The 19,015-nt window shown below is 37.4% G+C and overlaps 1 protein-coding gene across 1 annotated transcript in view; it reads left to right on the plus strand.

Moving 5' to 3' along the window:
* LOC308388051 (protocadherin-15-like) overlaps positions 1-19,015 on the plus strand; it is a 219,534-nt gene that overhangs the window by 34,715 nt on the left and 165,804 nt on the right. The gene's annotated exons all lie outside the window — the stretch shown is intronic.

Below are 19,015 nucleotides of genomic sequence, written 5' to 3' on the forward strand. Positions count from 1 at the left end.
AACGAAACTGTCCTCCATGTTTTTAAGGTGTAACCTATCATTCAAGAATACACTTTCTTAATTGTAGTAATTGTGTGCTATATTGATTCACCAAGTATAAAGAGGAGGCAGCCTTAGAATAGTAAACCAGTTTGGGTTATAAAGTGTCAATGCCAGCAAATTAGTTATGAGCAGCACCTCACATTAAAATGAAAACATTTTCAGTGTTAGAAAGATATAAATAACATTTTATTATAGTTTAGTTTTTCGTAGTTTATTTAGTACTAGAATGAAAAATGCATCTTAAAAATGCCTAATTTATGGTCCAGTAGTTGTAGAATATGATCATGAATAATATGTCAATGGTAAATAAATCACCAATATGCTATTTATATACACGTTAATATGGTACAACTTAATTTCCCAAATATTGGATGAATATTTAAGTGAATTATTTTTTTATTTTTTTTTAATTTTTAAACAGTAACTAGTTCATGGGGAACAGATTTACCATAAATGCCAAGTTATATACCAAATGTGGTGGTGTTATATGCTCAGTCCTTATCGGCTCATAAAATGATGAAAAATATTCAGCATGCAAAAACTTTCCTTCACAGTAATATTGAGAAAAATTGGCAAACATGGCCAACATAAAGTCGAGAGAGCTCTTGCCACCTTTTTTTTTTTACAGACAACACTAAGGCCATTGATAATGAAAATAGCTGAGCCAAAACAGTCAATAGGTTTAGAGTCATGTCAGGGTAGGTTGACCCATACAAAGTAGGAGGAGCAGCCGGCAGCAGCACATGTGCTAATGTTTGCACTGCTGCACACTAATACATTAGGAGTGCTAATGAGATAAGCTACAAAATGACTACAGAAAAATGTTAACAAAAACTTGAGCTACTGTGTTACCCAATGTGACACTCATATCGCCTAGCCATATTGGCCAATATATTTGTCTATTATTAGGCTTTTGTCATTCTTGAGTATTGACATTATTATTATTATTATTGTTATTATTATTATTATTATTGTCTTAAAGAATCTAACTGTTTAGTCAGTGACCTGATTCATGCAGTAAAGTGATATTATTTATTTAATGGGCTATGTTGAGCTTAAAGTCAGAGTTTTCTGTGAAATGAAAGAACTGTCTTTTTACCCAGCTAAATCATCCCAATGACTTAATGTTGAACACATAACGTGGTCGAGAGTAGTTTATGTTCTGAGTTTTGTTTTAAAATCGTCTGGCAGCATCACGTTTCACTGATTTTTTTTATTTACAGCATGTTTTAAGCGTAACATACATTCTCTTCTGGGGGAATGCATTTTATATGTACAACTTGGTAAGCCATACCTTGCTAAAACCACTTAATGAAGTGTCACATTGTAACGGGAATGTATCAGTGTGTGGTGTACTGCTGCTAAGTCTCTATTTCCACTGTTGAAATTTGAGCTACTAGAATCCAGAGCACACACCAAGAATACCTGTTCAATCAATAAGATTAAATTCAATTTGATCTGCTAATAAAATAAAGTGATGTCCATGCCTCCTTTATTGGGCTACGAGACATTTGATGTCTAAATAGAGTTCAAAGTTTCGGAGCTCCAATGTGCAGCTGGACCTGAGTAATAAACAGCACCACTGAGAGCACACTCATCAATAAAATAGCTTGAATTAAAATGTTATTTTTATCAGTCTATGTGATAAATCCCAAAATGGATTTTCTGCAGCATTAATCTTTTATCTTATTTGCAACAGTATGGTGTTTCACTGTTATACAGTGTTATACACTGTTTTGTTTTGTTTTTTGTTTTTTTTTATGTGAGCACGCTCAGAGCTTGAAGCAGAAAGCCTAGACTGACAGAGAAAGCTGACAGCCACTGTGGTGATACGTGTTATCTCCAACTCGGTTTTTAGGTTTTGTCAATCCATATTGTCTGGAATCTTAACAAAACAAGATCACAAAGATTTAATGGATATGCATTTATAATTTTCTTTTACTCAATATAATTTTCAAGTAATGTTCATTTCAGTGAAGCCCAAGAAATGAATGAAGAAATAGTTTGCTCTTGGTCTGAAACTATTCTGTTGTGCCTTCAGTTTGGGTCCTTGCCGCGTCACCCATATCTGATTTCAAGTGTCAGAAGCATTTATGTGTATCTTATAAATTATGTATTACCTATCTTGTACAGACATGTACTGGACATCCACACTCATGGCAAAAGCGGGCATCAAAATGCGACTGCTGCCATGGTTGGTGTGTTTGCAGGTGGAAATAAAAGGGTTATCTTGCTTCTATGTTGGTGGATGATTGGAATAAAGTCTAGATTTTTAAAAAAGATTCAATTTTTAATTGAATCTGGTTTTTGCCAGAAACTGTTTGCTAGACATTCAATTTCATACAAGAAATCCAATTTATAATTAGCTCTCTGCCTACTGGGCAGAGGTTAGGAGCCTTGTTCAGGGAAAGTTTTAGAGCTGTTGTTGTCTCTTCCGTCCTCTCTGTATTGGCTCAAACTTCTTTATCTTGGCCCCATCTCCCCATCTTAGTCTTACCTCTCGATAGCATCTACGTCCCTTATCTCAGGCATCTTATCTGCAGTGCCAGACACAAGGAATCGAAATCCACAAAACTGAGATAAAGGCAGAACAAGACTCCCAATTTCATAGAGGTGAAGAAATGGAAAATAAGCTGTGCACATGAGTGAGGAACAAAATATTAAGTCTTTTCTGCATTTACAATAGAGCTCAGTACATGCACACTGTGTGTTTAAAATGGGGGGGGAGAAAAGAAAAAAGTTTTCATCTGTCAGTCATCCTGCTTAACAAAGGTGTAATTTTACAAAGCAGTAAATCTGAATTTTAAAATGAATTTATTGTTTAATCATTTTTATAATGGTTTCTACTCTCCCCTTTATCTATATTCCTTCAAAACATCCTGAATCGTGTATTGATTTCACGGAGTGATAAAAGAACACCGTGACATCTAAAAGATGAGCTCTGACACCAATTAGTGTCCACAGAAACTGCTTACTTTGGCACTTAATTGATCCAAGTTTCCAAACTTGTTAAGTTTTGATGGATAATAAGCACTAGATATGATTCTGTCCAGTTTAAAAGTTGAAAGCGTATGCCAGTCTCTTGAAGAGATCAACTGTTCATTTAGGTGCTAATGGACTCTCTAGAGGTATGATTGCCTCTGGTCATAACAGTAATAAACTCTGGTAGCTGTCAAAAAAGTTCTTTTCCCCTTGGTTGCCAAGATTTACTCTAAAGACGAGACGAAACAAACAGAAGAAAAAAAATCAGTAAGGGCGAACATTTTCATTACATGCCTCTGTTGGTTTCTAAAGCTTTTGGGATTGCTGGTAACAGATTGGGTTGTGGTGCTATAGTCCCCATGTGATCCAATTATCAAACCCCTATAGCTTTTCCACCCATCTGAGACATATTTTACTAGTATCTGCTCCCACACAGCTGCAGGGCAACTAAAAGAAAGAATTACAAGTACTACATAAATAACTTTGCAATTGTTTTCATTGCAGGTGCAACCAGTTAATACACTCCTAGCAGAATTGTTCTTATGTGAAGAGACCAACTCTGCTATTCTAAAAAGGCTTCTCTGAGTGTTCATACTGTAGCATAGTTGTTTGTTTTTTCTTTTTAAAATTTTAATGGGACACCACATTTTTAAGCATACAGCAGGTAAGCGACAGCTGATTTCCTGCTTGAGTAGGTGGAGGTGAAGATCAACTAAAATTAATAAATGTCAATATTACACTGAACCTGCTGGGTGTATCTAAAATGCAGATTTTTGTAATGGAAATATTATTTTGTATAACATTTGATGTTTCAGTGCTGTCTTCATATCATGTCTTCCCAAGCTAGCAAAATATGAATTAATGCAAGTTTACATTCTAAGACATACGGCCTTATATAAGCAAACTGCTGCATTCGACAGGTTGACTTTGTTTTCCTTAGTGTCATCCAGTGTAGGCAGCTAAAAGCCTTTTTTACACCAACAATTATTTCTTGCAATGGAAAGAAGTATTTCTGAGCCGTTTCAGAAAAAAGGCAACAAAATGTTACCTGATTCCAGGTATGTTCAGAACCTCTAACTGTGGATATGTTTTAGTGTATTTACTTATTGGAAATTGATATAAATGTTTAATTTTATCAGACTTTGAGCTTGAATTTACATTCTTAGACTTAGCATATTTCCCACCTTAGTGAAGAGCAAGGAGATGCCCCACTGTGGTATTTTGAACAAAGTAGTGACAGTTATTTTTAAATCCACCCCCTGTGCAGAGTTAAGCCTGTGGATATTCTGTGCCGCACTGATGAGTTAGTTGTCTTGCTCTGAGCTCGACCCCCACTCTTATAATTTGATTAAAATCACATCTGAATGATATACTTAATAAGAACAAAAGAAACAGCAATTACATTTTTTTCAGATAGTTGAGGTGTCAGTATTGGCCTCACTTCATTATTTGTGTATTAGATTTGGCAGTATTATTTATATTCATGCTCTTCTGCTTTCACTTGCTCATAATGTTTCTTTCTTTCTTTCTTTTTTTTATATATATTTCTTGTTCACTTGCTTTTTGACCCACCTCTTTATTTTATATACATACACACACACACACACACACACACACACACACACACACACACACACACACACACACACACACACACACACACACACACACGGGGAGAGAGAGAGAGAGAGAGAGAGAGAGAGAGAGAATGAGAATGTCCTGTTGGCTTTCTCTGACCTCTCAATCTCCCTGTGGCTCCCTCCCTCTTTCTTGTCTGCTGTCTCAGTTGCTCTGACCTCTCAATATCACACAAGCTGTCAGTGCCAAACTATGAATGTCCCTCGACACTTATTTGACTCAGACACCCTTCAGCGTTTCCATTTGCACACAGCCAATTTCAGTTTTTATAGAGGGCTGGGTGGCAGCTAGTGTAAACCCTGCAGTCCAAATAAGCCAGAGTAGAAGTAATAGTAACAAGTGCCCAAAGCTGAATTATGTGAGTTTGCCAGTATGTGCCTTTGTCTGTTTTTTTTGTTTTTTTTGTTTTGTTTGTTTGTTTGTTTGTTTGTTTGTTTGTTTGTATCTCCATCTTGTAGCAATTTCTGCTATTGTACTAACTACCCACGATCCTTTCAGCTGACTGGCAAGTATAAGTAAGAACTTGCTAAATGGATTCTGCAACTGTACTGTAATTCTTCCTTAACTGTAAAAGTTTATGTCATAATAATAAACTATTCACAATCGAATTCATGTGCTCATGAAGGTGTTTGCAGAAAGCTCAACAGTGGAAGTGCTTTGTTCCTTTACACTTATAGTTAAAGGCTTTCTTTCAGCACCATGGACAGCGCCAACAATTTCCACAATGATTCAACTACAGTGGCACTACAGTGTAGCTAACAACCTTGCACACTAATTCAAAATTCAACTGTGCTATTTTTTTTTTCCCCTAAATAATTGCTAGCATAGGACTCTTCTCACTCACGGTTGAAGGCCTTGTGCAGAGAAAAGTCCCAAAACTTAAAAAGTTTCAAGGAAAAAAAAAAAGTGTCTGAAGTTGTGTGGGTGGCGGCTTAGTAAATGCAGGTTTTATGCTCTTTTGGGAACTGCATTATGAAGTCCAGTTCACATAGCTCCAGAAAATGTACTGAGAGAGGAAGAGACAGAATTTGTCAGTGTTCCGTCCTGTGCTCAAAAAGCGAGCCATCCCTATCATACCCTAGACTTTCTTCACGCATGGTTTCACACATCACCACAGGCTTCTCATCTTTTTCACCTGTGGAACTTGGTGCAGTACAGGCACTACAAATAAGAAGAAGTGAAAATATTCATTTATTGGCAATCTCATTGTAGTGGTAACATCAGCCTCTAAAATCAACAACATGTACACTGCTTATGTGAACTTGCTGTTAAAATGCAGAACTAAGATTTTGAGCTCCTCAGTTGTTTTACACTTGGGAGTTTCTGTCTGGAATTGTAGATGCACGTGCACATCTATGCACATGTAAAAACTCCCACGGGATTGCCTAAAGGGAGCTCACAGGCAGAGAGGATTTAGGGACTGAACAGCTGAGTGCATACGCACAGACCAGGGAAATGATGCTTTACCAAGAAGAATTGCTCAATTTGTCCCAAGTTTACAAAAAAAAAAAAAAAACTCGAGATGAAACTTGGATTGTTCTACTGCACATATCTTCATGCTCTTGTCTTTTACAAGGTGCATAGCATTACTGGAGCTGCTTCTTTAACAAGATTAATCAGAAAACGCTATAAGAGCACGACTTAAATAGGTAAGGCAATATCAAACAGATTTTTGAGAGAGGGCTTCCAAGGAATAGTGTTCATTTTCTGCTTATTTGAGTATGACCACACTCTCTGAGCCTGCTATCTAAATGATTTATTGTGCAAGTGATTCAATAACTTGAAAAGAAGTACACACCCCACCAGCTGACTCCTCAGTACGAAGGAAGCATCAGTTCTTGCACTTTCCATGTTTCCATGTTAACCGAATGGCTGTTTGAATATCAAAATTGATAGCGCTGAATAATCCTGCAGATGGTGTTTGGGTAATTGTTTGCCCACCAACTATCCAAGTTTGGAAACATCCATTTTAATATGTTGGCAAAATTCAGTATGGAAACAATGCACCTTCAACCCAAAACAAGGGGAAAAAAGAATGAGTGAGTATTTTCTTGCATCTCCTCTATGTGAGAAAAGAAGGCATTCATTGAGAATAATTAAAGCGCCGCTGTCTGTCATTTTATGCAGTCTATATCTGCTTGGCAAAATCAGTTTCTTCAGCTTGAAAGAAATGACTAAAGGTGTTGTATTAATGCAACATCACTAAAAGGAATTACCCTGTAGAAGGCTTGCCTGCTTAGTGATTGAAACTTCAACTGAATACAAATAAGCAGTGTGCACCATTCATAAAGGAACCCTCAGGCTTCCCCGGCTATACAGGCAAAAGCCACAAACATTGATACAACTCTGAGCATTCCCAGAAGAATACATGACACCTCAAAGTCAACTCAACTGCTCCTGGTTGGTTATTTATTTATTTATATATTTACTTTTTTGGGGGGGGGGACTGCATAATTAGTTTCAAATGGTGAAACCTTTGGAACTATTATATGAATTATGCATTACTTGTCCAACTCAAGCCCCTTCATAGATAGATATAAAAACATTGTTAGCATGATATTTACTCATTATCTGACGTACTATAACCACTTAAGCATACACATTTATGATACATACAACACACATAGAAACACAAACCTGGATATGTATGATGTCAGTTTGGGGATTTCTCACTAAGAAAACTTCACTGGGGTGTTGAGACGAGAGCGTTTCCCAAGAGCAGAATATCCCTTAATCATGCTTCTCTGAGGAGTGTCTACAGTCCTGCCTGAACTCTGCCCCCTCGTTTTCTTTGGTGCAACAGAGAAAAGATGAGAAGGGGAGTTATTGTGGCAGGCCCTGATTATAAGAGAGCTTTTGCTCAAAGCTTTTCTTTAGGTGGCTGTGGCTCAAGAGCTAAAGTAGGTCCTCTGCTAATAGGAAGGTCTGTGGTTTAGATCCTTGGCCCTACTCTTAGTCTATATATCAAAGTGTCCTTGGGCAAGCTGCTGAACCCTGAGTTGCCCCTGATGCAGGCATGTAGTAAGAAAGCGCTTAGTGCCCAAATTGAGTAGAAAAGCGCTACATAACTTTAGTCCATTTGCCGAGTGCTGGTAGTCATGACTTAACTCAAATTATCTCTTCATGCTGATACGGAAACATGCCAGTTAGAGCTTTTTAAACTCAGTTTTGAATTTCAAAAGCTGACTACATGTGTAATAATCTTATCACATCTTAAATCCTAATAATGGGTCTGATGTGCCATTTAAAAATGGGTCTTTTAGATTAAAATCAGAAAACATGAAACGCAGAACTGAAGCTGCATTCTTTTGAAAAGGTGGTTGGTACTTATGAGTTTCACACAAAATTACAGGAGAAACATTATAATGAGGCTTGTGATTGTGAAAGGTTGAAGAACATCTGATTCCATTTATTTATTAAGGATGCAGTTTAAAGTTGTTTCAATTTCAAAATACTAGTAAATGAGCCTGTTTGCTGAGAGTTTTTTTTTCTGTTCTCACAGGTCAAGCATGGATATGCTTTCTGTTCTGTAAAACTCATAATGTGGAAGCTCTTAAAGCCCTATTTTTGACATAATTTCACTGACAATACTGGTGATGTTTCAAAACTGTGGCAACACTTTTTTAGTGGATAACATGATGCAGGTGTCCAGGTGTAGGTTTGATCTTTTTTTTTTATTTCTCTCATGGATGGGACTGTGAGGTTAGAGGGTCCACTATTTTCATCAGTCTGTTCAAATGTTTAGAGCATCTGTCTTGACTGTGATCATGCATGGACTAAAAAGTATTAAATTTAATTTTCATTAATTAGATGGTTGTGATACTCGTTTCTGTCATGTAATTTGACTTTGTTATGACTCTATTGTGCCTCTCTGCGCCTGCTAAATGGAGACAAGCTGTTCTCACCAAATTACATCTGCTGTCTGAGAAAGATAATTTCACATTTTTAGAAGAATTGTCTAAAATTTCATGCTGTTGACATTATCTTTGCGAACAAGACCCCCGCCCCCTCCACAGCAGTGTCTCTTGTGTAGAAACTGTTTTATTGAATATCTGTGCAACCTTTAGTTGTGACTTATTCGGCACAGTAGCTAATTAGAGTATATTGATGGAAGGCTTTTTGTTGTTGGTTAAGCTGTAGGGAAGAAAAGTCCAGCGACTGTTGCAAAGTGACAGGTGAATCATAGCTGACTGCCTCCAGTCAGTGGTGTCATTTCTCAGCACCAATTGGTGCAGACAGAGCAGAATAATAGATTTCGCTCAGAAATAATCGACAGCTGACAGTAAATGGCTTTTGTTGACCTTCAGAAAGTGCAGGTTAGCTATGTGAGAGAATGGCTGTGCATTTCACAATGTAATAAGTTATGGATTAGTTTGACCTTAATGAGAAGATAAGGGGACTTTTTTTTGTTGCTGTTGCTTGTTAATTAGTTAGGTTTTTCCGCATCATCCTTTATCATCCTGTTGAAGATGAGTCTTTTTCAGAGAGTACTGACCCAAGCTGGCCAGGTGCATATCCAGTAAATATGGTGGGAGGAGGGGCAACTGTGCTTTAGCCGGTCTCACCTTTCATGACCTCTTGTAATAAGATTACCTGGTTCACACGTCATGACTAGAGAGAGACAGAAAGGGGGCAGTTATCTCGCGGTGGAGCCAGGCTAGGGTCCGGGTGGAGTGTTGCTGTGCCTTGCTGTGACTGGTTAAAGAGATCGGGGCAGCAGTGCTGATGTGCCCGCGCGAGGGGGAGGCTGTAGCTGCACTGACAGCCGGCATTGGTGGCTCCTTTCCGGGCACTGGAAGGATTTTTGTTGAGTACTTCTTAAGCCGAAACATGGTAAGCCGTCTTCTTTATGTTTTGGATGACTGTCATTGTGATTTTAAATTTCCACACTGCCTCGGAGCACCGCACGCGTAGAACAGTGTCTTCACTGCGCATTGGTCTTCTTTTACCATGAAATAGGAGCGTGTTTATGTCACTGCTAGTATTTCTTTCTTTTTAAAACTGTATTATAGATGTTCCCCAACGTGACGCGAGTAATCGATTAGAAAGGCGCAGTCGTTTACCTTAACTGCCCATTGATGTGTACCGCTAATCTCCGGAGGGTGAAGTTTTCAAACACTGACTGAAAGCAGCATCTCTCACTAATATATCATTAGCTAATGCCTGTGGTTAGGTATGACCTGTAGTTTGGCTGACTGCGGCTGTGTTTTTAAAAATATTTCAGTGATCCAGTTGTTGATGAGTATGATTACCGTAATCACTTAAATTGCGCGGAGTTTCTCAATTGGACAGCTGCAGTTTTCTATTAGCTGACTTCCCCCCCGTTCTTTCTTTTTTAATTTCGCCTCATATGCATATCAATAACGGTATTCTACATGAATATTCATACAGTAACTTCCCCCTGAGTGTGTGAGAGGGAGCCTATCGCGCTGCAGGAGATAATGCTTCAAAACGTGATTCACTCATTCAGTCTATTCAGTGACTCACACGAGTCTTTTACAGAAATGTAACAAGACACTGACTTGATCCCAGCATCTACTCATGCAAGAGTGTAGAAACCTTTTTTTGAAAATCCCAGTTTTTATCAGAACTTATTCATTTTAAGGGCTAATTTTCAAAATGCATGAACGACAGTAGAAGTATAAAGCAGTGCAAGTCCATATTATTGTAAATGGCTGTAGGCTGTAGTCCAGTTACTTGTGAGACCTAATCACTCCATTCTCACAAAGCATCATCACAGCCTGCTCAGCCAGTTTGAATTAAATTATTATTTAAGACCCTGATTTTGATCATTCTTGAACACATTCGGTGCTAAAACTATATTCATGTTGATTTTTGTTGCTCAGACTAGAAATGGACTTCTTCCTCTCTCACAGCAGCAAACAAACAGCTGTCACTGATAACATAAATGACAGCTGTACTCCCTTTAGTGACTTCAGTGGCTTGGCTTACTTTGATGCTTAAATGGAGTGAACTTCATTGCTGCTATTAGTAACACCTGAGCTGTTCTTGCTATGACAAGTCAAGTTCCCTGTGAAGACGCAGTGCTGTCCAATACAGTTTACTGTCTTATTATTAAATCTTTTAAAATGTCCAGAAAAGGCTAGCAAGTGGCCTTTGAGTTAAGATGTTTGCTTTAAACTATAGTACTCATAGCTTTAAATGTGCATGCCACAGACTAGCCTTTGCATTGTTGTTTTATTTGTAATCCACTGGTAGTTTAAATTGAGGCAGGCAATGGACTGCAGATGCATAATGAAACATCTGGCCCTGCATTTTTGACATGCAGTGTCTTTATGTGAGCTTGCAAACTTGTGGTCATGTGTTTTTGATTTGCTCTGTATCTCTTCTTTCAGCAGAAGTCAATTGTTCTGTTGTTTTTCAATAAGATGTCTAACAAACAATATATGATTGGATGACGGAGATCTATAAAATATTAGTTTATCAGGTGCCTGAGAGGCAAGTTATGCTCCATAAAGAAAGTAGTATAAAAGCAAATGGAAAGATCCAGCACCCTAGACACGGTTTTGTATACTTAACCAATCATAGAGTAGGAAAAATGTGTAATTTCATAGATATCGTTGTGCATTTATTGCATATTTCATGTATTGTAAAACTGTTTCTGTGGTATATGTAAGATGTGTTGCATCATATATTCCATTTAAGTCAGTGAACTGATGAAACAGTCTCATTTATCAGTGTCTTTGATATTATCAACATCACTGCTGATTAGTTTTCTCTAATTTTTAAACCTTTTTTCAGAAGACGACATAAAGCATTATTTGTTTCAGGCAGTATAAAAGTTGGGAGCAGTACCTGTAACAGCTGTAAGTTTGTCTAGATTTCAGCAATTTTCAGAATGGCCACTAAGACGAGATGCTGTAGAATTCCCATAAAGCCCCTGAACTGTATTCGAGGTTTTCATTAAACCTGCGTGTAGTTTCAATGGACAAATTACATATTAAGCTCGTTCTGCACTGAAGCTTTGGTGGATACTGCTAGAAATGAGTTCTTTTACTCTGGTTTGGACTTCAGGACTGTATATACCATTTTTATTGTTAGGATAAAGGACAGGCAGCTCCGGGCAGCTTCTCTTTAAGTATTAATAGGAAGAAGTAAAGAGGTTATAAAATACTCTGGTAACTGAAGTGAACCAGAGGGGAAAAATTAGGCAGTGGTGAATTATCCTTAGAAGTAATGAAGTGTCTTGTTCATAACAAAGGATGAAGAATGAGGGGAACCCGTAGGGTATAGTGCATACAGGTGGCAGTCGAAATGAGACCGCCACTGCATGGTCACTCTTAACTTGGTGTAGCTTCTTTGTTTTTTCCAAGAATGAAGAATTTTAAGACAGCTGGGTGGCTTTCCATTTTACTTTGTCTCATCATTCTCATTCAATATTAAATTATAATACTCAGCATTCCACAGTTACACAGCTTAAGGCACTTTGTGCTCAGATCACTTTGTATGAGCTTTTTGAATTCAATTAGACTTCACCTTTTTATAATTATGCTCACACCAGGCAGATCGGTATGTGTATGTGTGTGATAAAACAGTAATTAACAAGCGCTGCCATACTCCCATGACTGACTAATGATCTAATCTTGTTGGTTGCATCAGAAAAAAAAAAATGTGTGTTCGGTGCTGAAACTAATAAGACTGCACCAGTTTTGCAGCTCTTGAGAAATTAACATATGAAACAATATTGGGCCTTTAGTCACGGCTGTAATTTTAGGGTTAATGTGTTTTCTTATTGTAAATTGTGTAATGTAATATAATGCTAGTTATATGTTGATGCTGTTACCACTTTAAATTTTAGTCTTTTTTTTAATGAAGAGCATTGCCAACACTGTCTTAATGCCTGCGGTCCTCATAGCCATTTGTTCTTATTGAAGAAGTAAATCTTGGAAAATAGGTCACAAAATACCTAGGCTTATGTGCTTTATTTGACAGAAGGCAGCTATGTAAGTCATTTTCTGCAAATGTTACTGAAAAGAGAAGTTCAAACCTGTTAGGGGGATGATAAATCACACACACACACACACATATATATATATATGACCAGGCATGCCATGCTCAAGTGGGTATTTCCAGCAGCAGGACCAAAGCTGTGACATTGACTCATATCTGTCTGTTTGTACAAATGATTTTAATAACTACAAAGACTCAAACTGTTTAAAAGTTTAATTAATTGCTCTCCACATATCAAGCCGCAACACTGACATATTACCACCTCATAAAGTCTTGTGGGAAATGTGTGAGCAAAAAGTTACGGGCTGCACGTCAAACTGACATGAACATTAGCTGCATACCGCCGTTTGAAGCAACACTGATGACATATTTGAGAATCTACCGAAACTGTAAAATTGTATGCCAAAGGGGGAAAAACAAAACAGTGAATGAGCTGTAGGGGTGATAAAGCCCTCTACTGAGCTCAGTGAGACTGCAACATAGGTGATCATGGGGCTTCATATGAGCTTTTACATATAGCAGTCATGTGATCCATTTTTATAAAAGAGTATTTGTTAGAACACATTCAAGTGTAGCTAGATATAATCGTGACACTTTAAAACATCTGAACCTCTTTTTTTGTGTCTCAGATTTCACAAAGTGAAAATACACCACGAGTTATTAAAATGGGATTTCATCATAGGATAAAGAATATCTTCCCCACAGTGCATTACTGTCATAAACTTACTTATCATTCAACAAATATGACTTTATTCATATGCACAATGGACACCTCGGGGCAACCATTTCAATATTATTTGATAAGAGACCTGTGGGTAGTGATGCCTGAAATGATTTGAGTCCGAGTGCAGAGGGAGAGGAAGAGGAAACAGGAGCAACTGTAGCATGCCTTCCTCTTCCTTTTCATCTTTGTGCTGGTGTTTTCGCCTTCCAGTGTTATTTTGCAGATTAAGAAGAAATAATGTGGGTTGTATGCTTTTGTTATGATTTACTGTCAACTTCTCCATTTCCATGTGAGGAACGGTGGGCATGGCACAGCCAGACTACCATTATCAGATCATCAGCTCAGTGTCAGGTATCAGAGGTAGTAAACTCTTCATTTCATCTTCACCACCTGCGGTGTAATGAAATGAGTAGAGAGTGTGGATGGAAACCATTAGCATTGAAGAAGTATGACACGCTGGAGTGAGCATGGAAATGAGCAAAAGACACAGGTGCAGTACAGGTGATTGGCAGGTAATCTGATTTCTGCACCAAGAGGTAGCAATGTAATTTGACAGGATATATTTTAATAAAATCATGAAATTCCTGAGTGCTGATATATATTTTTTCCTCTCATCAAAGTTCCATATCATCTGCCTTTCCTCATTTTACTGTTTTAGCACTGCGACAACCATCCCCAATACATTTAACTACACATTTGCCCCAAGTTCTATATGCCAGTTCACTTGTTCTTCTGTACATGTGTGAATGGGTGAATGACTGAATGTAGTGTAAAGTGCTTTGGGGTCCTATGGACTAGAAAAGCGCTATATAAATGCTGGCCATTTACATTAGAGAATTACTTAAATATTGGTATATTGATCTTGGAGCATGATCTATCTACATTTTGTCCATCAGTACAACATGTCAATTCTCTGTCCACTCTACAGAGTGACAGCTTTAACAAAGGTAGTACAACATTACATTACAAATTAACAAGTGCTCTCCCCCAAAAGGAAAATTGTCAGTGAGCTAGGAAAAGATCTGCATCTGCATCACATCACAGATGTATTGCTCTAGCTCTCAATATTTCTGTAGTTCTTGTTGACTTTTCTTTCTCAACATACCATTAAATACATGCTAGCATGCAATATTTGTATATTTGTTCATTAAATGATTATTTTGATACATAAATTTGAAATGGTGAAAAATTCTTTTGAATTCATTTTTTATTTAATAGTTAAATGTTGCTATCTAGCTTATTATGGTGGTAATTAAGGGTTACAGTTCGTCCTAGAGTTCAACTTCATCCAGTTTCCCAGTTATGGAGGATAAATATTTTCAAAGGTACAGCATTGTTAACTCTAAAATTCTAACAGTATCCATCAATAATCCAAAGAAATCATTTTAGCTGCAAGCGCTATTGTTCATAGTTCTGATTTTTATGGATTCACTTATCGTTTACTTATTAGTTATTAATGTGGGAAAGCACCAGGTCATACATCATCAATGTACCTGTTACATTCTCTGAGTCTAAAGCTAAAATGGTGACAAACTAATGGCACTCCACTGCTGTGAGTTTGTCACCATTGTTTTGCAAGGCATATGCAATTTTTTTTTTCTTACCAGGCCCACTTTTCATAGGTCAGGCAACTGTTGGTGATAATTTAATAAGGGGGGAAAAAAGCTGAATTAATAGCCTTCCATAATTAAGTCATTATTTTTAGCTGTTTTCACACTTTGGACTCACACAGTCCTGACAGAGACTGCTAGAGCTAACTTATTATCTTATTAATCAACTTAATTTATTGAGTCTTTGCTCAATATCCTGGAGCATAATTAATTACACAAAAAGAAGCCACTAGTTTGACTGCATTTAAGTATAAAGTAGTTAAGTCTAAAAATCTAAAAATAGTAGGCTTACCTGTTGGCATTTACATTTCAAAAATCAATGTATTACTTAGACTATCTGTCCCATTAGGGCCTTCATTCTTCAATAATTCTTTTGTCCATAAGTTCATTTAGTTCTGTTTTTGAAGTTTTTGTAATATCGGCAGGTGGGACGCTGATCAGCTCAGTGTCTGTTGTCACAAAATACCATTTTTACACCATGCTGTGTTTCATATCAAAGTTGTATTCCCTTCAATTCAGTATTGGTATCATTAGTTCGTTAGCTTTTCGTTCTGTGTAAGTATGTTGCATAATTTGCACAAAATAAACACATAAATGTCTCACAGGATTTGTATAGCTGTTGCTCATTTGTTGACTCATTTTAGCCTACTTATCGTCTGTGTCATGTTTTTGGAGTCGGCTTAGCATTTTAAGATTAGGACTACCTTGTAATCTTATCCTGCTTTATGCAAATCAATACATTCATAATTGTGCTGACATCTATATTTTATGCAAGGCTTGGGTCAGCAGATTCCTCTTGAGGATAACAAACATAATATTTTAACTTTCTAAGGCAGAGTGCATCAAACCACATCACCACATTTTGTTCAACTGATTGGACTCTAGGTTTGCTGGTCCGTTAGCTTACTCTCTACAGCCTACATGGTGATTTTTGAAATGTGTATTTTCTTTAGGCAAGAACAATACAATGATTGATGTGCAGTTAGTTTAAGCAGATTCTTTGTTCCTGCTTGTAACCTCGGTGAAGATTTGGCTAAAGTTTAAGACAGATCTTTATAGAAATCCTGATAATTCCTAAGAGTACCTTTAGTCACATGAATGTTACCCACAGAGCTGTGTTGGCACATGAAAGACCTATTTCAGTACAAGTGAGTGCACTCGGTATTTTAAACCGGCCATTACAGAATCCTTTGAAGCATTGGAAGCAGTCAGAGGAAGTAACAGAGGTGAGTGGATTTCTTTGTGCGTTGGCTGACTTGTCACTTAAGCAGCCTTTTAGGAGAGGAAATGTAGGTTTTTGTTTTTTTTACAATGAAACATCTTAAAAAAAAAGAATTTAGACATTAGAACTCCGAAGTCACCTCGCAAATATAAATGATGATGTTTTGAAAATGCACACAGCTATTTTGCTAGGTGCAGCTGTTAAACTCCTTGTTAACGAACAACCAACCAATGACATGGCAGCATGGCTGCTTTAGTTTTATAATCAGAATGTGGAAGAAAGGTGATTTAAGTGAATTTGGACATGGTGCGTGATGGGCTGAGTTTTCAGAAACCGTTGATCTACTGGGATTTTTATTCACAACCATCTCTAGGGTTTACAAGGAGGTCCCAATTTAGATAGCAGTTCCACTGAGTGGCAGTTTTGTGAGAGAGTATGCATTGAAGTCAGAGAGCAGAGCAGAATATCCAGACTTTGAGGTGATAAGACGACAACAGTAATTCAAGCAACTGCTCGTTGCAACCAAAGTATGCAGAAGAGCATCTCTGTGCACGCAACATGTCAACCTTGGAGCACATCAGTTATAGGTGCCACATCTGTGAGCTTAGAAGAGGAACCTGAGGCTATAATTTACATAGGCTCAACAGGTTGGACAATACAGTATTGAAAAAAATGATACTTGGTGTGATGAATCACATTTTCTGCTGCATAATTTGGATGGTGGGGTCAGAACCTGGTGTAAATAACATGGAAACAAGGATTCATCTTGACTTATATCAACAGTTTTCCCGGTGCAGTGGTTTGGGACATATTTTCTTGGTACACTTTAGGCACTGTGTTAGGTACATTGCCATCAGAAAGGAAGATATCTTCTGATGGCTGCTTCCAGCAGGTTAATGTGCCATGTCACAAAGTTCAGATCATCTCAAGCTGATTTCTTGAACATGACATTGAGTTCATTATATGGCCTCCACAGTCACCAAATCTCAATCCTTTGGGATGTGGTGGAATGGAGATCCACAACATGGATGTGCAGATGACAAATCTAAAGCAACAGCAGGATACAATCCTGCCAATATGAACCAAAATACCAGAGGAATCATGTTGAATGTATGCCTACAGGCATTATATCCAACAGACACTTTAAATATGTAAATTGTTAAAATGATAAAAATTAAGATTTTTTTTTTTCATACATTTGCAAAAGCAGTAATGTTCAGATGTTGGTATAGTTAGACAGAAAAAACAAGTTCTAAGCAATTATATAAGTAGTTAGTGGTTTTGTAAACTAAGTATTTGACCTCTCCCGCAACTATTGAAGCTTTCCATAATATCAGATAATTGATATTTATTAAAACATAGCTTCTAAAATTAAAAGTGAAAATAAGTATTAAGTTTAGAAAATGATAAAAATACCAGGCACTCAAGTTAATAAAGAACCCAAATTTATCTCACAGCGCAGCATATAAGTAGGTTACTTGGTTACTGCTGATGCAACCAAGAGACCCATACAGTGAAGTCCCTTTGTCAGACAGACTTGTTTTGTTTTTGTTTTGTTTTGAAGAACATAAAATAAAACCGGTTGTCAGTTGCGTTCAAATGTTTCAGCGTTGAGGAAAGCATGCAGCGCTCTGCATTTATTAGTGAATGCTTTAACATCACCACGTAGACAGCAACTAGCAGGTGCACTGTCGCAGTACCATGTCTTTCTTGCATAGGAATAACAAAAGCATAAAATACACAACAGTGCAAAACTATACAAGGGGGTTTTCAAACATAATACAGCCTACAATAGCACAGACATTGACACAGAAATTTGCTGGACTGCAGTAAGCATGAATTAAAAAAACATTACCTCACTGTTGTTTAGTAAGGTTTTGACTGATTTCTTCATAACAAAGAATTTAAGACTACTTACATTTCACGCAACTATTGTTGTCCATGCTGCTCAGGGCGATGTACTTTGAAGTTAAAAATAACAGCAGTAACACTGCATGTATAATGACCATCAAAACGTATGTTTATCTGTTATATATCACATGTTATATTTTTAATTTAAATACATTTATTTTATAGCCACTTTTGCTAGGCTTTAAAATTTAATTAGAGTAAAAAAAACGCACTTGTTAATGAAACCTCATCCTTCATCTTCAGGATAAGACAGCTGTTGGTACAGCCAAACAGGAACTCAGTGGAGGGCCCCTACTGAGAGTGGGCCTCACCCTCTGTCCTCTTGGTCATTCCACTTACACTGGCTTTTCGCCAAATCATGTCTGGGGATGTATTTCACTGAAATACAAGGACTTCTCTAGCAAAATTCTCTTGTTACCAGTTTAATGCTTAAGCTTATGGATTTTCACTTACCTCTCCTTTGTTAATTTAATTATTTAGACTTTCTCTTTTTTTGCTATCTAAGGATTAGTCATTCCTTTATGTGTAAAAGCTCTGAGACAAACCCTGTGACAATAAAAGTCATTGTGCGATTTGCAGGGTTAAAAGTCGCCCACTGAGGTGAAATAATTACCAAAATCAAAAAGCCCTCTTTTATCATACATTAGCTGCATGTGTTCAAGTCATGTGGCTAAGTAGTTTCATGTGACATGGATAGGACATTGTTGATGCTAAACAGATGCAGTGCGGTCAGCAGCACCCGCATGGACTGACCTCAGAGAGGGTTTAGAGATTTAAAACGTGGTCATGAGATGACTAAACTAAAAAGGATTAGAACCTCTGAGGTCTGTGGCTCGCTCGCACTGAATTAGAGAAAATTGGTTTTAGTGTGGACCACCAGGCTCTGACATTAAATGCAGCTGAATTCATACTTAT

This window comes from Rhamphochromis sp. 'chilingali', assembly GCF_963969265.1.
Source record: "Rhamphochromis sp. 'chilingali' genome assembly, chromosome: 20".
NCBI classification, from domain to species: domain Eukaryota; kingdom Metazoa; phylum Chordata; class Actinopteri; order Cichliformes; family Cichlidae; genus Rhamphochromis; species Rhamphochromis sp. 'chilingali'.